Genomic DNA, 26141 nt, shown 5'->3' with positions numbered 1-26141 from the left:
ACTCCAAGGCGGAGAGGAAGATTATCTCTGCCTGCCCTAAACAAAGTCATGTTTATCCTTATCTGATGCCATAGCAGCCTCTCAAGGCTGCCTCAACACACCCCCACAAAAGGAGGAATGCCGACAGATGCTGTGTCCCAACCTTCACCCTCTTCCTTCAGGCTGACATGTCTGCTGGAACTTCAATGTGCTCTCTGTTCCTGATCTCTCCCTCCTACCTGTTGGTCTGCAGCTGGTCGATGCGCCGCAGTGGCAGCTCCCATTGGAGGCTTCAGGATCCCGCCCAATCCCGCCTCCCCATCAGACTCTGATGTTGTATACGTGCTGTCTGTGCTTCCATGTGACAGGAGGTTTTTTTTGTATAATAGAGTTACTCCCCGCTGGGGCTAACTCTGCTATGCCTTTTTTTTTACCTACCCCCACTTATCCTCATGTAACACCCTTTTCATCTATATTAAGGTAGCGCGACTCATGTTGCGAATGACCGCAGTCACCAATTCTTGTTCTGTGTCTTACCCACGTATGTCTGATCTTTGAATTGTGTGTACTGAAACTGAATATCATTTCTCTGTATGTCCTGCACATGTGGTAGAAAATGACAATAAATGACTTTGACTTTGACTTTTTGACTTTGAACCTCTAACCTCTAGCGATTTAACCTTCCCCTCACCCCCATCTTAACCTTAACCCATTTTCTCGTTCTAAATTTGCCGTTAACTGAGTTTGAGAGGAACGATACAACAAGAAACAAAGTTTTGCATGCGCAAGTGGGTGAAGGTTGGGATGGGGGTGAGGGGAAAGTTAAACTGCAAGAGGGCAAAGGTCAGAGTTTACTAAAATCTCTGTTTTACGGCGAGCGTTGAAAAGCGACTCTCTGGTACGGCGCATTGCCTCCCGACGCGCTGGGGCTCCCGACGCGTCGGGAACAAACACTTGGTCACCCATCATCCTTTCTCGATGCTTTGGGTGAGAGAATGTGTTGTTTAAAAATATGAAAATGTTGCAAAGTATCCCTTTAAAGGGTGATGGTTCTGACAATATATAGTGTAGTCATACACTTGATCTGAATCTGGATCTGATTACTACATCTCCTCAAATATGATCCCCTCGTTATGTGTGTTTATTCTTCTGGGTATTGTTTTTGTTCTTTTCAGTAAATCTGAAAGTAACTGCAGCTTACTCAGAATGCTGCTGCTAGAGTCTAAAAAGAACCAAAATAACTGAGCACTTCACCCCTGTTCCTAAAACTCTACACTGATTACCAGTAAGTTACAGAATTGAGCTCAAAAGATTTGATTTGTTCTTGAACATGACAACAGTAGCTCAAGAGGTAGAGCGGATTGTCCAGTAATCGGAAGATTGCAGGTTCTATCCCAGCTCCAACCAGACAAAGCTGTTGTTGTGTCCTTGGGCAAGACACTTAATACACCTTGCCTGCTGGTGGTGGTCGAAGGGGCTTGTGCCAGCATTTTGGCAGTCTTGCTTCTGTCATTGCGCCCCAGGGCAGCTGTAAATGTAATTATGTGTGTGAATGGGTGAATGACTGTGTTGCAAAGGGCCTTGGGGAATTGTAGAACCCTAGAAAGTGCCATATAAACACATGTCAGTTCATGCTTGTCTTTTCTCTCATGACAAAAATACACTGCCTCTCAAAATAAAAAGTCACACACTTGTTGGACCACCTTTAGCTTTGATTACGACACATGTTCACTGTGACATTGTTTCTATAAGCTTTTGCAATTTCCCGAGAATTATTTCCATCCAGTGTTGCATTAATGTCTCACCAAGATGTTGCACTGATGATGGTGGAGTCTGATCGCTGCCGAAAGCCTTCTTCTCCAGCACATCCCAAAGATTCTTATTGGGATTAAGGTCAGATGACCTCATTCTTGGAGCACATGCTGTTGCTGAACCTAAACCAACATTCAGGTAAATACACGTAAATATGCATCTTTGCCCAGGCAAAGCATTGCCAGGTTATTTCAGTTCGTTATGGGCATTTCATTAGCAGAGTGTGGCAAGGCCAGAGGTTCAATTCCAACGAGAGCTTTCCAGGTTCAAACACAAGGACCATCTCCTCTTCAGAGGTGAGCTAAATCATGTTATCAATCAAAGCCTGATGAAAATTGGCAGCAGGTTGGTGTCAGCGCAAAAGGCAACATTGTGTGGATAATAGCCTTACGACAAGAAAGGCAACAATGAAATCACTCCGGTCAAAGAAAAACCTGATCGTCAGAGTGATATTCTGCAGGAAGCGCAAGGACCAGAGAGAGGAAGATAATGGTAAATGGACTGCATTTATGTAGCACTTTTCTTGTCTTCGTGCGCACTCTGAACACTCTTACGCCGGGGACACACCGGCCGCGGAAGCGCCGAGAAGCGAATCGCTCACGAAATTCGGCCGCTGCTCAGTTCAGATCAGACGTGCCCCAGTCGAGGCGCGCCTCGGCTCAGCTGTAGTTTTTCTTTTAAACACTTGGTGTCCTCCATTTCCTCTCTGCCTTTTCTCAGCTCTTTTCCTCTACGTTTGAGTGTTTGTACGTGTGTGTGTGTGTGTGTGTGTGTGTGTGTGTGTGTGTGTGTGTGTGTGTGTGTGTGTGTGAGAACCTATGGTATGAACCAGTTGTTTCTGCCAGTTGAATCTCTTGGAACCCGCTCCAATTCTGCAGCTGTATCCTAGCAGTTTCTTCCGAAATGGGTACATAAATAATCATGTTTTTCGGGAGTCGTACAGCTCCTTGTGTTTCTCAACTTCCATAATTAATTTAAAGTCATCCATCTTAACTGCTTGCCTCAGACTTTCTGCCTCTCTGTCCTGTTTGCTCTGGAAAAAAGACACCCAAAACCACACCCCCTTCACGTGGTCACACACGCACACAAGTTCGATGTGTGTGTATGTGTGTGCGTATTCGTGTGGTTTTTCTGCAGTGTCTGTTTACGAACACATTTGACTATTGCGGAATTTTATTTTGAAATGCTTTATTTTGTTAAATTTACCGGCCTGCCTCTTATGTCTAGGTTTGACTTCCTGCCAGAATTGACGCGATTCACTCGCGGCTCGCGAAAAAAATAGAGCCGACGCCGAAATGATTGCTGCATGGCGCGGGCTGGAGCGCCGGTGCGAGGCGATTCGCGGCACTTCGGCGGCCCATGTGGTCTATAGAATAGCTTAACAAGGGCGCCGAATGAAGGCGGTCCCATTTTCGCGGCGCTTCGCAGCGCTTCCGCGGCCAGTGTGTCCCTGGCTTTACACTAAAAGTCACATTTGCTGAATCACACAAACACTAACAAACCAATCTACAGATCAGATGGGACACAGTGTGGTGTCCAGTGACACATCAACCTGTTGTGGTATAAACTATAATGGAACCACAGTCACCTTGCTGTCCATGTGTGGGATTGCTTCTCATTCATGAAAGTGCACCAGCTGACAAATCCATCATTAATAAGGAGCAATTCTAAACCGCAAAATGAACTTGAAGAGCAATCTCTTCCAACAATCCATGAAGTTGAATGTAATTTAGTTTGTTATGAACTTTGTAGCTTTTAGAATAGCGGCCCTTCGACAAAAGGTAAAATTGATAATAAAGTGACCTCTCATAACACTAAAGTACCTACCCATGGCAAAGAACATCTGGTGCCCCATTTTCAGGAACTAGAAGTGAGCCACGTCAAAGCTGAGCTTCAGGCAGCAGTACTTGGAATGTTATTTCCTGATATTTGGACATCTTGCCTTTGATTGGATAACAGCAAAGCAGCTCTATCACTGACTTGCAATGCTGACGTTTTATCTCCAAAAATACCTCCAGTTTGAAGGAGCTCTGCCATGTGGTGCAGTTGCTGATGCTAATGGTTAGCTTTTAGTCAAGCCGTTCTCTGCTGTTTCCTGGATGCTAAACCAACAACAGCCTTCCCCAAGATGAGTGAGTCCATGAATGATAAGTGTGACATAGATCTGTCAGGCTTTTCAAATCCTAGAGTTTTACTGTCCATTTTCCATCAGAAGCTAATGCAGGAGACAGGTGTAGGGGACAATTTTCATGTTCAGCTTACATGTTTAACTCAGAGTGACCAATTATAATCAGAAAAAATATTTTAAAATGGTTTATCAGTGTTCCACACCTTTAATTTCTAATACCGATATAACCGATACGATACGTGTCCCCTCTCGTGAAAAAAGACAAACTAAAACATTACCTACGTTACGTACATCACATATCTCCTATCACGTATACTTAAGTTTAAAACATTTTTGTGCAAAATGACAGCTACTTCAACTTAAGTTAGTAACAGGAAAAGTACCGTATTTATTTTGCCTCTAACAGCAGCTGAATCTCATTCTTGCTAAGCGTGACGCTAAGATGTGTGTATTAGTTAGTAATGTATTGTTTCTTTAGCTGTATGTTGCAGTTACAGTAATAAAACATTTATAAAGATCATCAGATAAGAAAAGCAAACACTGGATGAAGAGACTTGTTTTTGTTTTTGTTGCTTTTCATAGGGCCAGTTTTACTTCACAAATTGTGCCAAATAAATTGAAATAATGCTTTACCTCAGACGTGTCATATATTTAATTTTGGGGGGGGGGGGGGGCTTAGGAGTTTTATGTATAATATGTGTATTGTATGTAAAAGTTGGGTCATTAAAAGACAGAAAACCGATATTAATATTTTCTGATGTTAAATGTAACGCTGATGTCGGCCGCTATTATTGTTAGACTGATATTATTGGACATCCCTAGTATAAGCATTTGCTTCAGATGCTACCAGATGTGTTTCAGTCACACGCATGAATAACACCTGTTGGCCTCGTGACGGACAGATTCTTGGGCAGCTTGTATGTGCTAGCATGAACAACACCACAATGCTGGTTGACCTTCAACAACTCCTAGTTAAGGAATGGGATGTCGTTCTCCAACAATATGTGACCAGACTGATGACTAGCATGAGGCAGAGTAGCCAAGCTTTTGTGAATCTTTCACACGCTAATAAAAAAATTATAATAATAATAATAAATTGTGGCAAGGTTCACCTATTCTGAATCCAAATCAGAAGTGTTTGTTGCCATATGCATGAACAGGTTCACAACTTTAGGAAATTGCTGCAGTACTTGGTGCAATAATAGCAAATAAGCACAATAAGATAATAATATAGAGGAGCAACAATTAGAGAAGTGACTAATGCATCCGGATATTCTAATGAATCCTGATACAACCAAGACAAGAGTGAATACCAACAAGAGGAGTCTGCAGAAGCCTTTGATTTCTTCTTTGAGATGCCATCCACAAAATTATATCACAATATACTCGCCTCTGTCAGTGTGCCCCAGGGCAGCTGTGGCTACATCGTAGCTCATCACCATCAGTGTGTGAATGTGTGTGTGAATGAATGAATGATACACTGTAGTGTAAAGAGCTTTGGAGTCCTTACTCTGAGAGGTGCTATGCAAGTGCGGGTCATTTATCATTTATCATTCATTAGCTGTGTAGTGTGTATGCTCACATTTTACCTAATAAAACTTAAATTTCAGGCTTTCCAACAATATAATATTAACCACCAAGTTGCAATGTTAGAACTAAGAAATGATCAATCAAACACCAATACCTTATTTTTTGCTCAGTGTATTTGAGATGGATTGAGTTCTGGTATTTATGTTGGTTCCTGTTACCTCAGCTGCATGGTGGTTCACTGCAAAAAACCATTAGGACCTTATTGGATTTAAAATAGCATTTTTTCTTTATTTAAAAAACATTTTTGACCTGAGTGATGAAAACTTTAGCATATGTAGATTTTTCTGTTTTCTATACAAACTAAGCTGTTTAGAACTATGAGCTGTTTCTGGTTCTTTGCCAGTAGGAAAAGGGTATTCAGGCTAATGCTAATGGCACTATCCATTATCCCAAAGAGTGGAGGAAAGCGGGAACAACTATTAGAATAATTACATTTTCTACCTTGTATTTACTACAAGCATTTACCCCAAGACTGTAGCTGAACTCACAGTAGAGTAAGAAAGACTAAAGAGAAGTAAAATAATAAAAGTGGAGAGGAAATGTACCGTGGGTTTTACTTTTACGCATTCATGCAAAGTAAATTCCATTACTGCATTGAAATGCAATTTAGTCAAAACACTTTATTTATATTTTTTGATTAATATTTTATTTTACTGTTGACTCTGTGTAACAGAGTAGAGAGGCAGATTGACCAAGGGCACAACTTTGAGCATAAAAGGAAGAACTAGACTTTGAGCTTTGTTGGCTGCAACAACACCCCCACCCATCTACCGTTACACGCACACACACACATTTACAAAATAAGTTCTCTGGTAATTAACTTTGGCCACATCGTCCTGCACTGTATGTGTGTGGACACACACACACACACACACACACACACACACACACAACAATTCCAGGGGGAATCCTTCTGTAGTGATCAATGGTGAGAGTCTTATCTGTTTCACTTGCCTGGACACTGGTTATTACAGCGTAGCAAATCTTATTTAATATGCACAATACATATTCTCTCTTGCTGTTTCTCCTTCTCTCTCTCTCTCTCTCTCTCTCTCTCACACACACACACACACACACACACACACACACACACACACACACACACACACACACACACGCATTAATACATCTCTGTTCTATATAACACGGACTGCTGCTGGTTACACTCACAAACGCTGATTCATGACATGTTTTTAAACCTCACAGCTCATTGTGAAACACAAAAATTGACACACACAAGTCACTAATAATTAATTCTATTACATGTGTGAGCTAACGAGTAAAAATCTTTATTTGAGATAACTGTCTGGACTGCCGTCCGTCCGTGAATTAGGCCATGTGAAACATTGTATTATTTGGAAATTAGAAGGAACATTACCAGAAACATTTAACTTTTGTTATGTTTGTAAAGAAGAATACAACAACACATTTAAAAATAAATTAAATAAACATAGTTGAAATAATGTGTGTGAATTTTGGAAAGACAACTGCACTGTAAAGGCACTTCAGCCCTAATGCCACTAAGCGAAAGAAAGAAAGAAAAGAAATCAATCTTTTATATAGCTCATCGCAAGATAAAAAATCCCATATGGGCAGCAAACCTGACATCCCAACGCTGGGAACCTTGTACTATTGTTGCAACATACCTCAACACACTAGATGCTGCTTTGGTGTTCCATATTCAACCTGTACCAGAAAGTAATTAACTTTATTAATTTTCTTTAAATGTTATGCTATTTTCTTTAAATATCCAGCTAAATTGTATTTTGTGAGGCAGATGTGTGATGCAGGGCAGTATAGTGGAGCAGTTGGTAGCAATGGTGCCTCACAGAAACAAGGTTGCAGATTTGAAATTCGACTTCATCCTTTCTGCATGAAGTTTGCATGTTCTCTCCATACATTTGTGGGTTTTTCCCACAGAACAGAAACATGGAGTATGTTTACATGCAGCCAATATCCGGGTTATGATCGGGTTAAGGTCGGGATTCGGGTTTCTGAGTTGATCAGAATATCCCGTTTAAAAGCATAAATAAAAAGAGTTACCTCTAACTTGCATAACCCGATTTAAATGCGGATGTTGGGGTAGCGTCAGGACGAATGGACTACGTCCAGACGCAATATGCGTCATTTCCAGTTCTTCTTGTTCTGGTATCCGTGAAAACAACAACATGTTTCCCAGTTCAGAAGAGATAGCGACCGCGTTTGTTTGCGCTTTAGTTTCCTCGTCACTCAAAGTGTGGTGCTGTGCCGCGACTCGCCATTTTGCCCCCAACTTGTTGTTTACTTCCGGTGTTCTGGCGCGTACAAGACGTCTCGCTACTCAAAAGACCAAGATTCTTTGCGAACAGAGCATGCGCAGAACACACGCTTTGATGGGGATATCCCGATATGCGTTTACACGACCAAACATTCGGGTTAGAAAAGGGTTACCCCAGGTGTAGTAACCGGGTTTTTAAAAACCCGGTTATGTGCATATCCGGGTTTTTGACGGTGTTTACAAGGACCTGCGGAACCGGGTTATTGTGAATATTCGGGTTTTAAAAGGGTCACTGGCTGCATGTAAACGCACTGATGGATGTCAGGTTACTTGGAGACTCTGACTAGACAAGCGATCTTTCAAGGCAGTCCTGTATCTTCACTTTGACAGCTGGAAATGGGCACCAGTTCCCAATGACCCTATTGAGTGGTTAGGGATGAGTGAATGGATGACTGAATGACTGAGTGAATTCATTTCTGAGGTATTAGCATAACTAAAAAGACAACAAAAGTAAAAAAAAAATACAACTGGTTCCTATCTCATCTGAAAAATGGTCATTTTAATCTCAATTTGACAGAAGTGGAATCCACTGCCTTTAATCCAACCCTTCGACGAACAGAATTTGATCTTTTCATCACTAACAGTTTTCTCAGACTTAGGCGTGATCAATTCTTAAATAAATATGCTTGTTCAGAGGATGCTGAACTGCAGGCTCTCCTTTGCTCCTAGAAAATATCTAGAGGGCAGTCTGCGTCTGATTACATAATGAACCACTGCTTTAGTAAATCAGACACTAATTACACACAGACTGTGAGTGCACATTTATTAACATTTGCAGTGCAAATTGCTTTCTGCACATAAATCTAGCCCAGGGTAATTTTTGCAATCAAATTTGTAGATACTGAGTATTTTTTTTCATGTATTCAAACTTGAAAGAAAGATTGGTTTAAAGTAAATATGTAGATAAAAAGCAAAAACTAAAATCCAGTCTAATGTTAAAAAGGACTTTTGTTCTTTTTTGGATGGATGTGTTTTAGAAAGAACCCCGGAAATTTGAATACACATTTTAACACCAGTTGAAGGCTGGTTATTCACCTACTTTTCAAGTGTTTACCAAAATGGAAAACAGTTACACACTGATGCGGAGGCTGTATGTGCATGACCTCCTTTAGTAATGAGCAGGAGCCAAACATACTCTCTCCAGCAATCAAGCCCTCTTTCTTTGAGTGCAGACAACAGCCGCCATAATTAACTAAACTGTTTCATAACACCTCTTGTTTTCTCGCTTCTCAGAGTTGCTAAAAATCTGGAGGGTGGTTAAAAGAGACAAGAGAAGCACAAGAGGGGCCTTCATGGATGGATATGGCCAAGAGCGTGAGTTTGTTTTTAAAACGTGTGGGGATGATATACAGGTCCTTCTCAAAAAATTAGTATATTGTGATAAAGTTTTTTTCTGTAATGTACTGATAAACATTAGACTTTCATATATATTAGATTCGTTACATACAACTGAAGTGGTTCAAGCCTTTTATTGTTTCTGTTATTGATGATTTTGGCATACAGCTCATGAAAACCCAAAATTCCCATCTAAAAAAATTAGCATATCATGATAAGGTTCTCTAAACAAGCAATTAACCAAAACATCTGAATCAACTAATTAACTCTGAACACCTGCAAAAGATTCCAGAGGCTTTTAAAAACTCCCAGCCTGGTTCATTACTCAAAACCGCATGGGTAAGACCGCCGACCTGACTGCTGTCCAGAAGGCCATCATTGACCTCAAGCAAGAGGGTAAGACACAGAAAGACACAGCTTGGACAGGCTGGACCGGAGCCTCTTGGGCAGGCTGGACCAGAGCCTCTTGGACAGGCTGGATCGGAGCTTCTTGAACAGGCTGGACCGGAACCTCTTGGACAGGCAGGCCAGGACAGAGTCACTGGAGGCGGAGCCGTTGACGGTGGGGACGAAGTCTCTGGAGGCGGAGGCGGAGCCGTTGACGGCGGGGACGAAGTCTCTGGAGTTGGAGCCGCTGATGGCGGGGGTGGATCCTCTGGGCCGAGCTGTAGCTTGGAACCCCATGTACCCTCCGGAGGTAAGCAGGCGTCAGGAGGGGGGTCTTCAGGCCATGAACGTAGGCCTTGAGGCAAGGGTGCAGAACCAGTAGAGACCTGACCCACCAGAAAACTGGAGGTGGCACCAGGAGGAACTATGGCTCTCTTGCAACGCTTACCTGGAGAAGATGCCAGGAAACGTTCCTTACAATGAGGACCAACCCCCGGAGGACACACAGCAGGCTGGGTGCCAACGAAGAGGGACTTGTCCTGGAGCTACGCCCAGCTGAACCAACCCACCAGTCCTGGACCCTCGGGCTGGAGCACGAGAGCAGGCTTACGATGGTGAGGGGTTCTGCAGCGTTGTGGTGATGACTGTGGGAGCTCGGCCTCAGGCTGCAGAGCAGGGGCCTCTTGAGTAGGCGGCACAACTCTGGCATCTGGAGGACGTTGGAGACGTGTATAACATTGTCGTTGTGATGACAGTGGGAGCTTGGACAGAGCTGATGCTGACAGGTCAGGTTCAGAGGGAGGCTGGAGCCTGGTCTGGATCTGCAGAGCAGGGGCCTTTTGGACAGGAAGCCCAGCTTTGGTCTTAGGCAATAGGTGGAGCTCGGGCTGAGCTGGCGGCGATGGCGCTTGGGCTGAGCTGGCGGCGATGGCGGGTGACGCTCGGACTGAGCAGGGTGAAGCTCGGACTGAGGTTGCATTGCAGGGACTTCTTGAACTGATGGCACAGCTCTGCCCTCAGGAGATTGCCGGTGACGGTTGCGATGCCGTCACCATGTGGGGGGCCTCTGAACCACCAGGGGAGAGTAGGATGGTTCCTGCATGACTTCAGGTCCTGAGCGCAGACCATGAGGCGAGGCGACAGATCCCTTGGTGACCTGACCCACCAGGAGACTGGAGGTGGTGTCAGGAGGAACTGCACTTCGCCAGCAACGCTGACCTGGAGGCGAAACCTGAAACCTGGGGGGTTGTGGCATGAAGAGTTGGTCTACCGGAGGAAGGATGGAGCTGTTGGGGCTGGTGAGTGCTGTATCAAGTTGACCCTCCTGAGGGGAAGAGGTGGTGCCAACAGGGACAGGGGAGCGTGAGAGGAAGCAGGATCTGACTGTTGGAAGAGTGGCTGGGAGAGTGGCCAGAAGGCTGTGAGGTCTCGGGGCAGATGGAGGAGACATGGAGGAGATGGTGGTACAAGCAGTAGATGGAGGTGAGTCAAGGCCAAAGGTCTCTTGCAGTTTCTTGGCAAAAGCCCAGAAAGACACAGTTCTGATAGGATGTACCTCAAAATAATCTGCAGCCCACTGCAGAGCGCTATCTCCCAAACAAAGCCCCATGTAGGACACTTTATCGAATTCCGGGGCCGTCAGGTCGGGCAGGTATCGAGCACAGTCTTGGATGAAGCTTCTGCAAGTGTCTGGGTCGCCAAGGTACCTGTCTGGGTGCCTTGGTGTTGGTGTAGCCAAGGGTTCTGCTGGATCCATGGTTAGTTGGTCCATTATGTCGCGTTGAGAGCAGGAGGTTTGGAGTCAAAATGCAGAAACCCAGACAACTCAGGCAGGAGCGGTTGAATAAATGAAAAGTCCTTTTATTAGGATGATGATTACATTTCCAAAGGGCAGGAAGCCAAGCCTAAAATCTGGAAAAACTGAATTACAAAAACAAAAGCTCATTTATGAGCAAGGACCTGGAGTTTCTAGAAGAGGACAGAACAACACTGACAAGACAATGGACCAACAAACACTAAGGGACAAAACTGGGTTTTTAACACAGAGGGAAGCAATCAGGGGAACAGGTGACAGGTGTGAGGAGTGAGGTCCAGAGGGAAGACAGGTGCCATTAATAAACTTTATGGGGAAAGAACTTAAGCAGAGAGGAAGATAACCCATAACCCATAAAACACTAAATAAATAAACCTAAAGACTAAGGGGAAAGATAAAGAAATAATGACTAGAGGGGTGAGGAGGACTAATACAAACCAATAGGAACTACATGGGATGAACTAGGAGGAAACATGAGGGAAGCCTAGAGGGAGCTGGAGAACACAAGGAGACACATGAGGAGAACCCGGAGAGGGCTGGGTAAGCATAGGGACACACAGAGCACAAGGGCACACATGAGGGGAATGCAGAGGATGAACAGGAGGGGGCTGGGGACCAAGGGGATACAGGACATGACACTGGCAGGGTCACCCATGGCAAACAGGTCCTAGGTGAGGGATCAGACAAAAAGCAGCCCGAAGACCTCTTATGATGAATTATATAAATGAAAACTGTGTTCCCTCACCCGGATGTGCGTCACCGGGGCCCTCTCTGGAGCCATGCCTGGAGGTGGGGCACGCTAGCAAGCCCCTGGTGGCCAGGCTTTCACCCATGGAGCTCGGCCGGGTACAGCCCGAAGAGGAAACATGGGTCCCCCTTCCCTTGGGCTCACCACTTGTGGGAGGGGCCAAAGGGTTTGGGTGCAGTGTGTGACAGGTAGTAGTCGAGGGTGGGGACCTTGGCTGTCTGATCCTCAGCTACAGAAGCTGGCTCTTGGCACATGTAATGTCACCTCTTTAGTGGGGAAGGAGCCTGAAATGGTGTGTGAGGTTGAGAGGTTCCGAATAGATATAGTCGGACTCACCTCAACGCATGGCTCTGGCCTTGGAACCAGTTTCCTTGAGAGGGGTTGGACTTTCTACCACTCTGGATTTGCTCCAACTGAGAGGCACTGAGCAGGGGTGGCCATACTAGTTGACCCCCATCTTGGTGCCTGTACGTTGGGATTTTCCACAGTGAATGAGAGGGTAGCCTCCCTCCGCCTACGTGTGGGAGGATGGGTTCTGACTGTGGTCTGTGCTCATGCACCAAACTACAGTTCAGACTACCCACCCTTTTTGGAGATCTTGGAGGGGGTGCTGGAAAGCGCTCCTTCCGGTGACTCCCTTGTTCTGCTGGGGGACTTTAACGCTCCTGTGGGCAACGACAGTGAGACCTGGAGAGGTGTGGTTGGGAGGAATGGCCCCCCTGATCTGAATTTGAGTGGTGTTTTGTAATTGGACTTCTGTGCCAGCCATGGATTGTCCATAATGAACACCATGTTCAGACATAAATGTGTCCATATGTACTCTTGGCACAAGGATACCTTAGGCCGCAGCTCGATGATCGACTTTGTTGTTGTTTCATCTGACCTGTGGCCGCATGTCTTGGACACTCGGGTGAAGAGAGGGGCGGAGCTGTCAACTAACCACTACCTGGTGGTGAGTTGGCTCAGATGGTGGGGGAGGATGCTGGCCAGACCAAGCAAGCCCAAACATATTGCGAGGGTCTGCTGGGAACGTCTGGCAGAGTTTCCTGTCAGAAGGAGCTTCAATTGCTGCCTCCGACAGAACTTCCAAAATGTTCTGGGGGAGGCGGGGGTGGGGGTGGGGGTGGGGGGTGGGGGGTGGGGGGGGGGGTGGGGATTGAGTTGGAATGGGCCCTGTTCCGTGCGTCCATTGTTGAGGCGGCCTACCGGAGCTGTGGTCGCAGGATCATCGGTGCCTGTCGTGGTGGCAACCCCCGTCCCCCGCTGGTCAACACCGGTGACTATGGATGCTGTCAAGCTGAAGAAAGTGTCTTATCAGGTCTTTTTGGCCCGTGGGACTCCAGAGGCAGCTGACAGGTACCGGCAGTCCAAGCGGAACGCGGCTCGGGTGGTCACAAGGCAAAAACCCGGGCATTGGAGGAGTTTGGTGAAACCATGGAGCAAGACTTCTGTATGGCTTCGAGGAGATTCTGGTCCACTATCCGGCGCCTCAGGGGGGGAAAGCAGTGCACTACCAAGTGGGATAGTGGGGAAGGTGTGCTGCTGACCTCCACTCAGGACGTTGTGGATTGGTGGGCAGAATACTTCGAAGACCTCTTCAATCCCACCAACATGTCTTCCAGGAGGAAGCAGAGTCTCGGGACTTTTGGTTGGCCTCTCAGATCTCTGGTGCTGAGGTCACTGAGGTGGTTAAAAAGCTCCTCTGTAGCAAGGCTCTGGGGGTGGATGAGATCCGCCCGGAGTTCCTTAAGGCTCTGGATGTTGTGGGGCTGTGTTGGCTGACACGGCTCTGCAATATTGCGTGGACATCGTGGGCAGTCCCACTGGACTGGCAGACCGGGGTGATGGTCCCCTTATTTAAAAAGGGGGGCCGCAGGGTGTGTTCCAACTACAGGGGGATCACACTCCTGAGCCTTTCTGGTAAGGTCTTTTCAGGGGTTCTGGAGAGGAGGGTCCATCAGATTGTTGAACCTCAGATTCAGGAGGAGCAACGTGGTTTTCGTCCGGGCCGTGGAACACTGGACCAGCTCTATACCCTTAGGGGGATCCTGGAGGGTGCGTGGGAATTTGCCCAACCAGTCTACATGTGTTTTGTGGATTTGGAGAAGGCGTTTGACTGCGTCCCTCGGGGGGCCCTGTGGGGGGTACTCCGGGAGTACGGAGTACCAGGCCCTCTGATACGGGCTGTTAGGTCCCTGTATGACCGGTGTCAGAGCTTGGTCCGCATTGCCGGCAGTAAGTCAGGCTCGTTCCCAGTGAGAGTTGGACTTCGCCAAGGCTGCCCTTTGTCACCGATTCTGTTCATAACCTTTATGGACAGGATTTCTAGGTGCAGCCAATGTGTGGGGGGCATCTGTTTTGGTGGCCTGAGGATCAGGTCTCTGCTTTTTGCAGATGATGTGGTCCTGTTGACTTCATCAGAACGTGATCTTCAGCTTTCGCTGGAGCGGTTCACAGCCGAGTGTGAAGCAGCAGTGATGAGAATCAGCTCCTCTAAATCGGAGACCATGGTCTTGATTCGGAAATGGGTAGAATGCCTTCTCCGGGTCAGAGATGAAGTCCTGCCCCAAGTGGAGGAGTTTAAGTATCTCAGGGTCTTGTTCACGAGTGAGGGAAAACTGGAGCGTGAGATCGATAGGCGGATTGGTGCTGCATCTGCTGTGATGCGGGCGTTGTACCGGTCTGTCGTGGTGAAGAGAGAGCTGAGTCAGAAGGTAAAGCTCTCAATTTACCAGTCGATCTACTTTCCTACCCTCACCTATGGTCATGAGCTTTGGGTAGTGACCGAAAGAATGAGATCGTGGATACAAGCGGCCAAAATGAGTTTTCTCCGGAGAGTGTCTGGGCTCTCCCTTAGAGACAGGGTGAGAAGCTCGGTCATCCGGGAGGGGCTCGGAATAGATTCGCTGCTCCTCCACATCGAGAGGAGCCAGTTGAGGTGGCTCGGGCATCTGGTCAGGATGCCTCCTGGATGCCTCCCTGGTGAGGTTTTCCGGGCACGTCCAACTGGGAGGAGACCTAAAGGTAGACATGACAAGTTAAATAAGCATTTACTATGATGGATGGAACTAACGTCGATGTATGAACCTATGTGTGAATGTGTTGTCAGTCAGAACTTCCTCATCTAGGAGAACTGAGTTCTGGATGCAAAAGAATTTGGGTTGTGTTAAGCTACCAAGGAGACACCCTGTCCCCACTGCTGTTCTGTGTAGGTCTCAACCTCCTCAGCCAAATAATCAACAAGACTGGCTATGGATACCGATTAAAGAACAGAGCCACAATCAGCCACCTTCTCTATGTGGATAACATAAAGCTGTATGCCAAGAGTGAGCAAGACATTGACTCACTGATCAACACCACCAGGATCTACAGCACTGATATTGGGATGTCATTCAGACTTGAGAAGTGTGAAGGGATGGTGACAAAAAAATGGAAGGTAGTCCACACAGAAGGGGTCTCACTCGCAAAAGAAACAATAGCAGGCATTGAGGACAGCTACAAGTACCTTGGTATCCCACAAGCAAATGGCAATCTTGATGAAGCAGCAAGGAAAGGAGCCACAGCCAAACACCTACAATGAGTAAGGCAAGTCCTAAGAAGTCAGCTCAATGGCAAGAACAAGATCTGGGCAATAAACAGCTATGCCTTGCCAGTAACCATGCCAGCCAGATATCCTGCAGGAATAATAAGCTGGCCAAAGGAAAAAATACAGATCCGGGATGTTGAGACACAGAACTTCTTAAGCATTCATGGAGGGTTCCATCCCAAATCCAGCACCCTGAGACTGTACTCTAGCCGTAAGGAAGGAGGACTAGTGAGTGTGAAAGCCACCATCCAGGATGAAACATCAAAGACCCAAAAGTACATCAAGGACAAGGCCCCAATAGATGACATGCTCAGTGAATATTTCAGACAATGGCAAACAGAGAAGGAGATGCTCGAAATACCATTGCGGGAGGACAAACCCCTACATGGGATGTACCACAGAGAGATAACTGTGGCGGATATCAAGAAATCCTACCAATGGCTAGAAAGAGCTGGTCTGAAGGACAGCACAGAGGCACTCATCATGGATGAACAGGAGCAGTTCCTGAACTCCAGAGCAACAGGCCAAGATCTACCACACCAGACAGGACCCAAGGTGTAGGCCAGGGCTATTCAATTCAGGGCCTTGAGGGCCGGTAACCAGCATGTTTTGGCTTTAACCCAGCTGCAACCCACCTGATTTAAATCAGCAGGTGATTAACAGGCTTTTGCAGAGCCTGATGAGCTGCTGCACAGGTGATGTAACCACTGAATCAAGTGTGTTGGGCTAGAAAAAACACTAAAACATACTGGATACCTGCTTAAGGCCCAGAATTGAATAGCCCAGGTGCAGGCTATGCACAGATGCTCCTGAGACAATCCACCACATAACTGTAGGGTGTAAGATGCTGGCAGGGAAAGCTTACATGGAGCGCCACAACCAAGCGGCTGGCATCGTGTACAGAAACATCTGTGCAGAGTATGGACTGGAAGCCCCAAGGTCAAAGTGGGTATCACTCCCTAAGGTGGTTGAGAACGAGAGAACCAAGCTTCTGTGGAATTTCCAGATCCAGACTGACAAAATGGTGATGGAGAACCAACCAGACATTGTGGTGGGGGACAAACAACAGAGGACAGGTGTTGTGGTTGATGTGGCGATACCAAGTGATGCAACATCAGGAAAAAGGAACATGAGTAACTGGAGAAGTACCAGGGCCTCAAAGAAGAACTTGAGAAATCCTGGAGAGTGAAGACATCGGTGGTGCCCGTGGTCATTGGGGCACATGGGGCAGGAGGAGTGACTAAAGCAGATCCCAGGAAAAACATCAGACACTTCAGTCTGGAAAAGTGAAGTTTTAGGAACAACTAAGATACTGCTCAGAACGTTCAAGCTTCCAGGCATCTGTTAGAAATAATGAACTGGAACGCCTCCCCCAAGTCAGTGAATGGTTTTTTAAACCAGTTTAGAGGTTCAAAATTGCAGCTCCTTGTAATAACAATAGAAGCTGTGGTGGAAACGTGCTTATTTTATAAGATAAACTTGTAAGGGTGCATCTTATGTTGATGCTGTGCAGTAGTATATTTTCTGAAGCAAAGAGAACACACCATGACGTTCATGCTCCCAAGCATATAGAACTACGAGAGAACGCTGTTCATAAACCCATTCACACACACCAGAATGAACACGAGCAAGTTCAGTTCACATTCACAAAAAAAATAAAAATAATTAACGAGTTCACAAGCAATGGTTCAATGAATATGTTCGGGCACATCACTGGTTATAAATGTTTGAAGTGAGTTTTGCAGATCAATCTTTGACTTTTATTACTAGTCAGATATTTGTATGTATGCATTCATAAACATTACACTTGTGTACATTGTGTGCTTTTTTACCCTTTTTCTTTAAATGCCAAACAATACAAGAATAAATCACCTTACATTGCTGATGCCCCCGATTCTGTTGAGCTTTTGTCGCTTTTATGTCCCCAAACATTACTGATTTGATTTAATCTCCCTCCTTTCATCATTCCACATCTTCACCAGCAGTGAGCAGCTGTTGGCTGCTTGCCCTATACCACATAGCTGACAGATAGTGATTATTGTGAGCTAAAAGAGCATTTGGTCGCTAAAAGGCTATATACACTATTTATCTGAGTAGTCAGGAAAAGGAATATTGGTTATTCACTCGGAAGCCACTGACACAGCTCCACATATATTGTCTAGGCAAGAAAAGAAAACAAAAATGTCACATACCAATAGCCTTTGGTTCACATTTAGCTTTATCTATAGCACATTGTCAATGTAGGATTATTTGATAAGCTGTGCAGTGTCAGAAAATGTATTACCATCTAGAGTTCCATCTTTCTCCACGGTCTGTCACTGAGGATAGAAAAATGGGACTGCTCTGTTACGTTGCCTCTACCAAACTGAAGAGATGCTCGACAGGGTTAATGTTTGTGTCCAATCTGTGCCAAACTGCTGTTCCATCTTCTCAGCCTGATACGCCAATCTGAGACCATTTGAATAAGCTAGGACCATCAGGGAAGCTAATAACTATTTATGGAGATCTAAAGCTGTCACTTTCTTATTGCCCTTTCTCAAAAAAGAGGAATTGCATTGCAGTGATGCTGCAGTCAGATATACTAGTCCCTTTTGAATGGGAACAATGTACCCATTGGACTTTTATAATTTTGTTCCAAGTTTTATTGTAGCTTTATGAAAATGTAACAGCACCCAATGAAATCAAGATGTGAACCTGTTACTATTTAGATTTGTTGCTTTGTTTACCACTTTGAGATGCCTTGTCTTGTCAGCTGGTGTTTAATAAACAGTTAAAATCTGTATTTCATTGTATTCAGATAATCATCTACTCAATCAATCAATCAAAGCTTTATTTATAAAGCGCCTTCCGCAACCCTGTCAGGAAGCCCAAAGCGCTGAACATGGTTCAGTTGAAGGTAAATATATTGAATAAATCAACAATAAAAGCAATTCAAATTACAAAGTACAATTACAAAATAGATGAAACATTCTGGTACAGGACAAATGTGTAAAACAATGGATTGAGTGAACCAATGAAAACTGAAATAAATTCAACTTAAAAGAGGGCCAAAATCAAACATGTTCTGGAAACGCCAAGCGGAGGAGGTGTGTTTTTAGACGACTCTTGAAGACTGGCAGAGATGGGGACAGCCTAACTGAGGGTGGCAACTGGTTCCAGAGTGACGGTGCTAGGACTGAGATAGCCCGGTCCCCACGGGTACGACACCTAGAACGAGGTACAGTGAGCAGGCCTTGGTCAGAGGAGCGCAGAGCGCGTGATGGGGAGTGTCTGTTCAGGAGAATGGCTAGATAGGGGGGACCACCACCCTGGAAGAAATGATAAAGAAAGATGAGGATTTTGAATTGTGAGCGATAGCAAACCGGAAGCCAGTGCAGGGAGGCCAGAACCGGACTGATGTGGTCCCGTTTCCTGGTCCCAGTCAGGAACCTGGCTGCGCTGTTCTGCACAACCTGTAGGCGACGCAGTGATGACTGACACAACCCTGCATAGAGAGAGTTGCAGTAGTCAAGCCTAGAAATAACAAAGGCATGCAGTACCCGCTCCAGGTGGGCTCTCGACAGCATATGCTTGATACTCCTCTTCATTGTTGCTGAATCTGGCAAACTGATGCGACACAACATGATAGCAAAGCCCACCTGACCAGTCTGATTAGCAATAGGCTACACCCCTAAATGATTGTCTGATGACTTTAAACACATGACCTTTTCTCTTTCATTCAGGGATAAGTGGACACAGGACTGCACTGCTAAAACCCGATGAGTGCTTTGAATGGCGTGCTTTGTGACACATATTTTTCTCACTCAGATTTCATCTAACATTTATTAAGTCTCAAAACTACAATCCTTCAAGATTTCTCTCAAGCCACATTATTTCTTTGAAGATGCCGGTGCACCACTGTACTTTTTGTTGCATGACATGTTTGACAGCTTTTACTTTATTATATTATTTATGAATCCGTCTTGCAGCTTTTCATACTGAAACACAGAAATTGCTGCAGTGTTTTTCAAAGAAAATGCCTTTGCTTGGTACTGTTTTTAATCATTTACGTTTTTTTCCGAGGAATAAACTTAAGTTATTCTGTTCGCACTAATTGTGGATTTCTGACCAAAAAGGGAAATGAGGTGGAAACACAAACAGACTAAACCTGAGACCAACTGAATAAGGAAATTTAGTTCTGTTTCCCATTGGGGGCGTTTTATTGCTCATGATTTTGATATGGTCCCTTGTATGAAATGACCAATGCTCATTAGCAGATCTGCAATGACCTTTATGCTCCAGAGTATTCCACCATTCTTTCTTGATTAAAACTGAAACATTTAAGGGAAACACACCCGTGTGTTTAGGGCATAGTTGGTTTTAACTGGATTGAGTCTGATCTAATTGTGAGTCGCATACTGTCCCCATGAAAACCCCCAGACCTCAGCTTAGATTAACTCAAAGAGAAGACAAATAATCAGTCAGAAGCAGTGCTTTATTCACCATATATGGGCTTGTCTTTTAAGAGAACGTGGTTTATATTGCCCTGGTAGAGTTCTAGAGACATCTGGAATACAAACCAAGGTCCACAGAGGGCTGTTCTCCAGTCTTACAGTGTCCCACAATCTACTCAGCCATTTTAAAGTATATATATATATATATATATATATATATATATATATATATATATATATATATATATATAAGTGCTTGTAACAATACACATTTTATCTCGTAAATGCATTGAGTATGTTTTTTTCTCAAATTCCCAGATAATCTCGTCGTCGTCGTCGTCGTCTTCCTCCGCTTATCCGGGTCCGGGTCGCGGGGGCAGCATCCCAACTAGATAATCTCAAAGAATTTAAATAAATTTTTGATTTCAAAAATGTCCAAAAGTCTATGTGAAGAGTGGAGTATGAGACTGAAATACACCACACTTTTACTGAAGGGAGAACAAACAGAAGTGTTGCTACGTATAAACTGAAATTATGTGGAGTTTTCAATAGAACCATATGAGGCCTCAATTTTCTTTCATTAGGTGCAGGCAGTTTACTTTATTTCCTGCCCAGCAACCTTAACACTTAATTATCTTTTTCTTACATAATTATGTTGAATATTTAATAATATTTATGGATTTACACCCATATACTGGAACATTTAACAAACAATGCTGTATTATATTTTAGTTTCTATCATTTTGGCATTTAGAACTACAACTCTGATGTTCCTAAATGCGTTTTCTATATACTGCCAGGAATGGGGATGAAAGATAATGTGAACATAGCCTCACTGAGTACAAAAGTGAGGAATAAAGAAAAAACTCTGACCTTTTATGGCTCTCTGCATCTGCCAGAAAACCATTTACACTGACACAACTTTCAACTAATCTGATCAACAGTATGTTAGAGGAAATAAAATCAGACCTGAGTTCAGAAAAGCTCGCCTCGCAGGTTTTTCTAAAAAATCCACTCAAAATTTGATTCAGAATTTAAAACCAACAAGAAAATATCTGTCGAATAGAATTTCAACTGTTAAAAGCCCAAATTTGTAGCAAGATGAGTAATTCTACACTGTAACCACCTTGTATAACAGTGCAAATAAGAGCCTTTTGCAGACAAAGGAAAAGCTTACAACAGTAAAATCTATCTAAATAAGATTGCATGAGCTACATGATCTGTAATAACACGTCTAGTCTGTTTGTCAGAGTTTCAACTTTTTTCCCTTGGCTGAACAATCATCATTTTAGGGTATTTGTTTAGCTATTTGCAGAGAAGGCTTCCAAGAAATTGATACTTACAGTATTTCTTGTGATGTTTTTTTTAAATATTACAATATAATCATGTTAAACACACTGGTTTCTAAATCATCAAACAATGAAATTTTGTTATGTACAGGAAAGTTTTGGTTTCAAGTAATTTAGTCAGTCTAATAGTGTGCTTTTCTTTGGTTTCGGGTATACAGTGGTGTGAGAGAAGTTCAACATCTCTATTGTGTTTCTCACAGTTTTTCATAAAATTAGCCCATTTCTACAAAGTAAAGGTATAGCAGAGGATCCTTTTCATCCGGGTGGATCATCTGTACCATTGGCCCGCATAACTGTCAATCATTCTGGGGAACCATTCACGCAAGGCCTTTGTTGTGCATGCTCGTTGCTGGGTAGCTTTCACTTCCTGCACATGCACATTCTGTTTATGTGTAGAGCAATATGACTTCAATCCTCACTGTTCTCACCAGGTTCTACTCACTTGTTCAAGCTGGCTTTTGTATGACCATCTTCAACCCCTCTCTCTTTATTCTGCTCTCCCCACCTATTCCACCTTCCTCAGGATCCACTGATTTCCCTCTTTCCTATTCACTCTCTCTCTTTCTTAACAATTTTTCTTTCAAATCCCAATTGCCTATTTTTGCTCATTTTAAATAAATTTTTAAACATTTTCTAAATGCTTTTTTATATTTTAACAATTTTTTTTTGTTTTTGTGAAGCGCCTCGTGATTTTCATCTTGAGAGGCGCTATAGAAATGATATTTTCTTCTTCTTCTTTTAGAAATGGCTGAGAGTTGCAAGAGAAAAAGTGTCGTTGATGTCTATGATAAGAAAGGAAAGGCTTCTGAGGTGAGAAAAAAGACCAGAGTGTTTTAGGAGACCCTATTCAATGATGGCGTGTGCTGAAAGCGAAGGCTGGGCTCCCCACGGACACCTCTGTCACTGGTTTTCTGCTCAACAGGTAAGCAAAAAATCGGCATGCTATTTGGAGAAATTCATTTCAGATTACAGCTAGAAGAAGTGTTGCAAGGCCAGTAGCTGCTTGTAAACAAAGCATGCTCAAAGATAACTAGGTGTTCTATCTCATGTGCATTTTTTTTAAGTGGAGAGGGTGGTTATTTCCTGAAATTAAGAAATATCCTCTGCATTACCTTTAAAGTACAGATTTACAGGTGTAGTTTGAATCAAACAACCCAGTTTCTATATGACGTAGGAACACTCAGAGACAACATATTAACAGAGCTTTGAAAAGAAAAGAACATTCAAAAAACTTCCTTTGATTTTAACAGATGGGGATAATCATTTACGTTAGAGGAATTCGTGACTAAATAGAGACAGCTGAATCATGGTGTGACCCCTGAAGGGAAAAGCTGAAGTGCTAGTTGGATCCATTCACTTACTGTGTTTTATGCTAAGCTAAAGCGAAAGTACAGCCAGGTTAGGAGATTGACTTGGCTGGTTAAAAACTGTTCCCCCACTTATCTAATGCTGGGAAATATGTCATCAGACAAATTTTCTGTTTTGGGTGGAATATCCCTTAAAAAAAAAGAAAAAAAGGAAACCCCAGTGTTTGAAATACTGATAAAAAATGTCAATGCCGACCTTAAATACGGTGCCAAGTTCTTGCTTCACAAATCAAATGTTCCTGAATGTGTTCCAACCTCATGTTCAACCTGATGTGGGTGAGTGATTGACTTGGCCACATTTAGCATGAACACAGAGTTTTGACCCAGTACAACTCTGGATCTCTGTGATGTGCATTTTCGGCCACTTCACCTTGAGTTCTTTCTTGTAGTTCTTCCTCTATATTTCTTTCATCCTATTATTTTGGAACTTGCCCAGACTTTTGTACTGAAAGAGGACATATAATGCAAAACTCATCTTTTCCATTCTTTTGTGCTGCCATGTGGGTCTCTACTGCCTCAATAATTACTCCAAACAGAAAATAAAACACCCTTCTATTTTCTATCAGTGTTTGATTTCAGGAATAACATTTGCAAAATAAGCCAGTTAAAAAATGTCCTTATTGTGACATCACAATCAGACACATTTGCAAACACATACCCCTACCACCACCACCTGTTAACGTTGAAGGAGCAGCAGCTCAACTCTGAGCCCCTCCCAGATATCAAAGCTCCTCACTTCATATCAGCCAATAAAGGGATGGGTGGATGTGGCCAACAACAGCTTGTTTCCCTCAAAATGACAAATCTCTGAAAACAGCTCATTCTGGAAATGTTTAAAAATGTCAAGCGTGAATGAATATTTGCACTTCTTGGTTCTTTTTAAAACACAGATAAAGGAGTTGTTCTTTACTGTGTTTTGCTAACGTTTCAGCTGATTACTATAGCCATCATCAGAGTTGTGCTGATGTTGGTGGCTTCACTTCCTTCTCCATGAATCTGCAGGCACATCGTTGATGACACAGTCCCATGTGTAATCTAACGTGTAGACTCCATCATCTCTGTTCATGGTTGTGTGTCCACGTCACCTTATTTCTATGGCTTCCTCCATCTTTTGTATTTTTGTTGTTCGGCGTTTATGATCATTGTTCTGCCCCAGTCCATTATATGGTTTCCCTTATGCCGTGGTCCGTTACAGCTGATTTCATTATTGTGCTTTCTGCTTCTTGTTTTGCTTCTCTCGCTGTCATGGTCTGCGTCTGCCCCTTCCTTCATGTGCCTCCTGGTGTTTCTCCATCCTCTCTAGATTCCCTTCTGTGTCTCATAGCGCCCTCTTGTGTCCTTTGTCTGCGTCTCAATTATGTGTCTTATGTTTGTAGCCCTTTTAAAGTCCATTCCTCCCAGGTCCTGTGTCATTCATTCATCCCCAGCCCTCCATGTCTTCCTTCTCGTTGTGTAGCTCCAGCCTCTTTGTCCCCAGCTCGGTGTGTGTGTGGCCATTCCCCTGCTCAGTGTTTGTATGTGTATGTGTTTGTGTGAGTCCTCCCTCAGTCTTAGGTTTAGTTTTTGGTTTAGGTTTGTCTGCCCTCCATTGGTTCTGTTTGCCCATTTAGATAAATTGTGTCACCTGCCTTCCCTCCAGCCCTCACTCCACACACTTGCTTCCTGTTTCCTTAATTGTTCTCCCTGTGTATTTAAGCCCTGTCTTGTCTCTGTCTGGTGTTGGTCCATTGTGGTAATTCTGTCAGTCTCTCGTTCCTAGTCTCTAGTGTTTCTCGTGTCTCAGTTGGATCTCTAGTTTATTTTGGATTTTGGACATTTTTGGACTTCGGCTCCCTGTCCTGGATTTATTCTTCGTTTCATCCTTCAAAAATAAAGGATTTTACTTTACATCATCTCCTGCCTCGTGTCATCCTGGGTACTGCATTTTGGGTCCTACAAACCTCGTAACGTGAGACTCGCATGTCTTCGGTTTCTCAGTATTTCTATGTTCTGTTGTTCATGTGTTGAGTTGGCGACCGGTTTCTCGTATGTATGTTTAACAGCAGAGTCAGCATGGGATTTTGTATACGACTCCACACTTATGTACTGCTGATATCTTGTCTTTTGGATTTACTAGTCTTTTTCTTACTGTTGAGTATGGTTCTGGTCCTTGTTTTTCTATACTAGTGTTTCTTTGTTTTGGTTGTTTTTTTCTTTATGTTGTTGTTTTCCTTTGTTTATTGCCCATGTCAGACATCCACGGGTCTTTAAAGCATTTGATATGTTGGTTCTCTTGTTTACATTCTCATTCTTCTTTTATTATGTTTGCTCTGTGGTATAATGTTGTGATCACTGACGTTTTATGTACGGTAGGTTGTTCTGATGTCCATAATAAACATTGGTCTGTGTGTTGATTTCCTTTATGTGTTAATGTTCAGGATCCCATCTTTTTGTCTGCTTATTTTCATGTCCATGAACATTATGCTGCCTTCTATTTCTTCTTCGTATGTGAATTTTATGTTGTCTGTGTCGTGCATGTTGTTCAGATGTTCTGGTATTGTCTCTGTTTGTCCTCTTGGTATGATTTCTAGTATGCCGTCCATGTAGCATTTCCAAAATTTTATTTAGCAGTTTGCAGTGGCTTTTGCTTATTGTTCTAGGTCCTCCATGAAAAACTCACAAAGGGTGGCTGATAACGGGTCACCCATGGCGAAGCCTTCCAGTTGTTTGTATATCGTATGTGACGTATGTGGAGTTTGCTACGAGTTTTATTAGCTGTACTATGCCGTCTGCTATGAGGTTTGTTGTTTGTGTAAAGTTTTGCCCTGCCTGATTCTAACTGCTATATCGATGGTTTTTGTGAGTTGGTGTTTTTGTGAATAGGGATGTAACGTCGCGTGAGATTAGTCGTTGTCCTCTATTGTAATTTGGACATGGAACCATGAACAGGGATGATGGAGTCTACACTGATCACGCGTGGGACTGTGTCATCGATGAGGAGGGCGCGGGACACAGAGGGCAACATTGTCTTCTGCTGCCCACAGATAAACGGAGAAGGAAGTGACGCCATCAACATCATCACATCCGTGATGATGGCTATGGTGATTAGCTGAAGCGTTAGCAAAACAAGGTAAAGAACAACCCTCTTTTCTGTGTTTTAAAAAGAACCAAACAAGTCAAGTTGACAAAATAGACTAAATGAATGTTAAGAAGATGTTTAAAGTGGATGAATATTTTTTGTATCGAGCACTGAACTATTTTTACTTGAGAAAAAAGTGATAATTTGACCCTGGACTTACTCTAGTTTATTTGATCACA

The 26141-nt window shown here is 43.8% G+C and overlaps 1 long non-coding RNA gene across 1 annotated transcript in view; it reads left to right on the top strand.

Moving 5' to 3' along the window:
* LOC139063571 (uncharacterized) overlaps window positions 1-26141 on the top strand; it is a 114898-nt gene that overhangs the window by 62510 nt on the left and 26247 nt on the right. Inside the window, exon 3 of the long non-coding RNA XR_011516944.1 lies at window positions 22220-22399. This is a non-coding gene — a long non-coding RNA (uncharacterized lncRNA). The remainder of the gene's footprint in view (window positions 1-22219; window positions 22400-26141) is intronic.

This window comes from Nothobranchius furzeri, chromosome 16 (genome assembly GCF_043380555.1).
Source record: "Nothobranchius furzeri strain GRZ-AD chromosome 16, NfurGRZ-RIMD1, whole genome shotgun sequence".
In the NCBI taxonomy this organism is placed as follows: Eukaryota; Metazoa; Chordata; class Actinopteri; order Cyprinodontiformes; family Nothobranchiidae; genus Nothobranchius; species Nothobranchius furzeri.
Note: the sequence above shows the minus strand (reverse complement) of the source record. Positions and strands in the feature narration are given on the sequence as shown.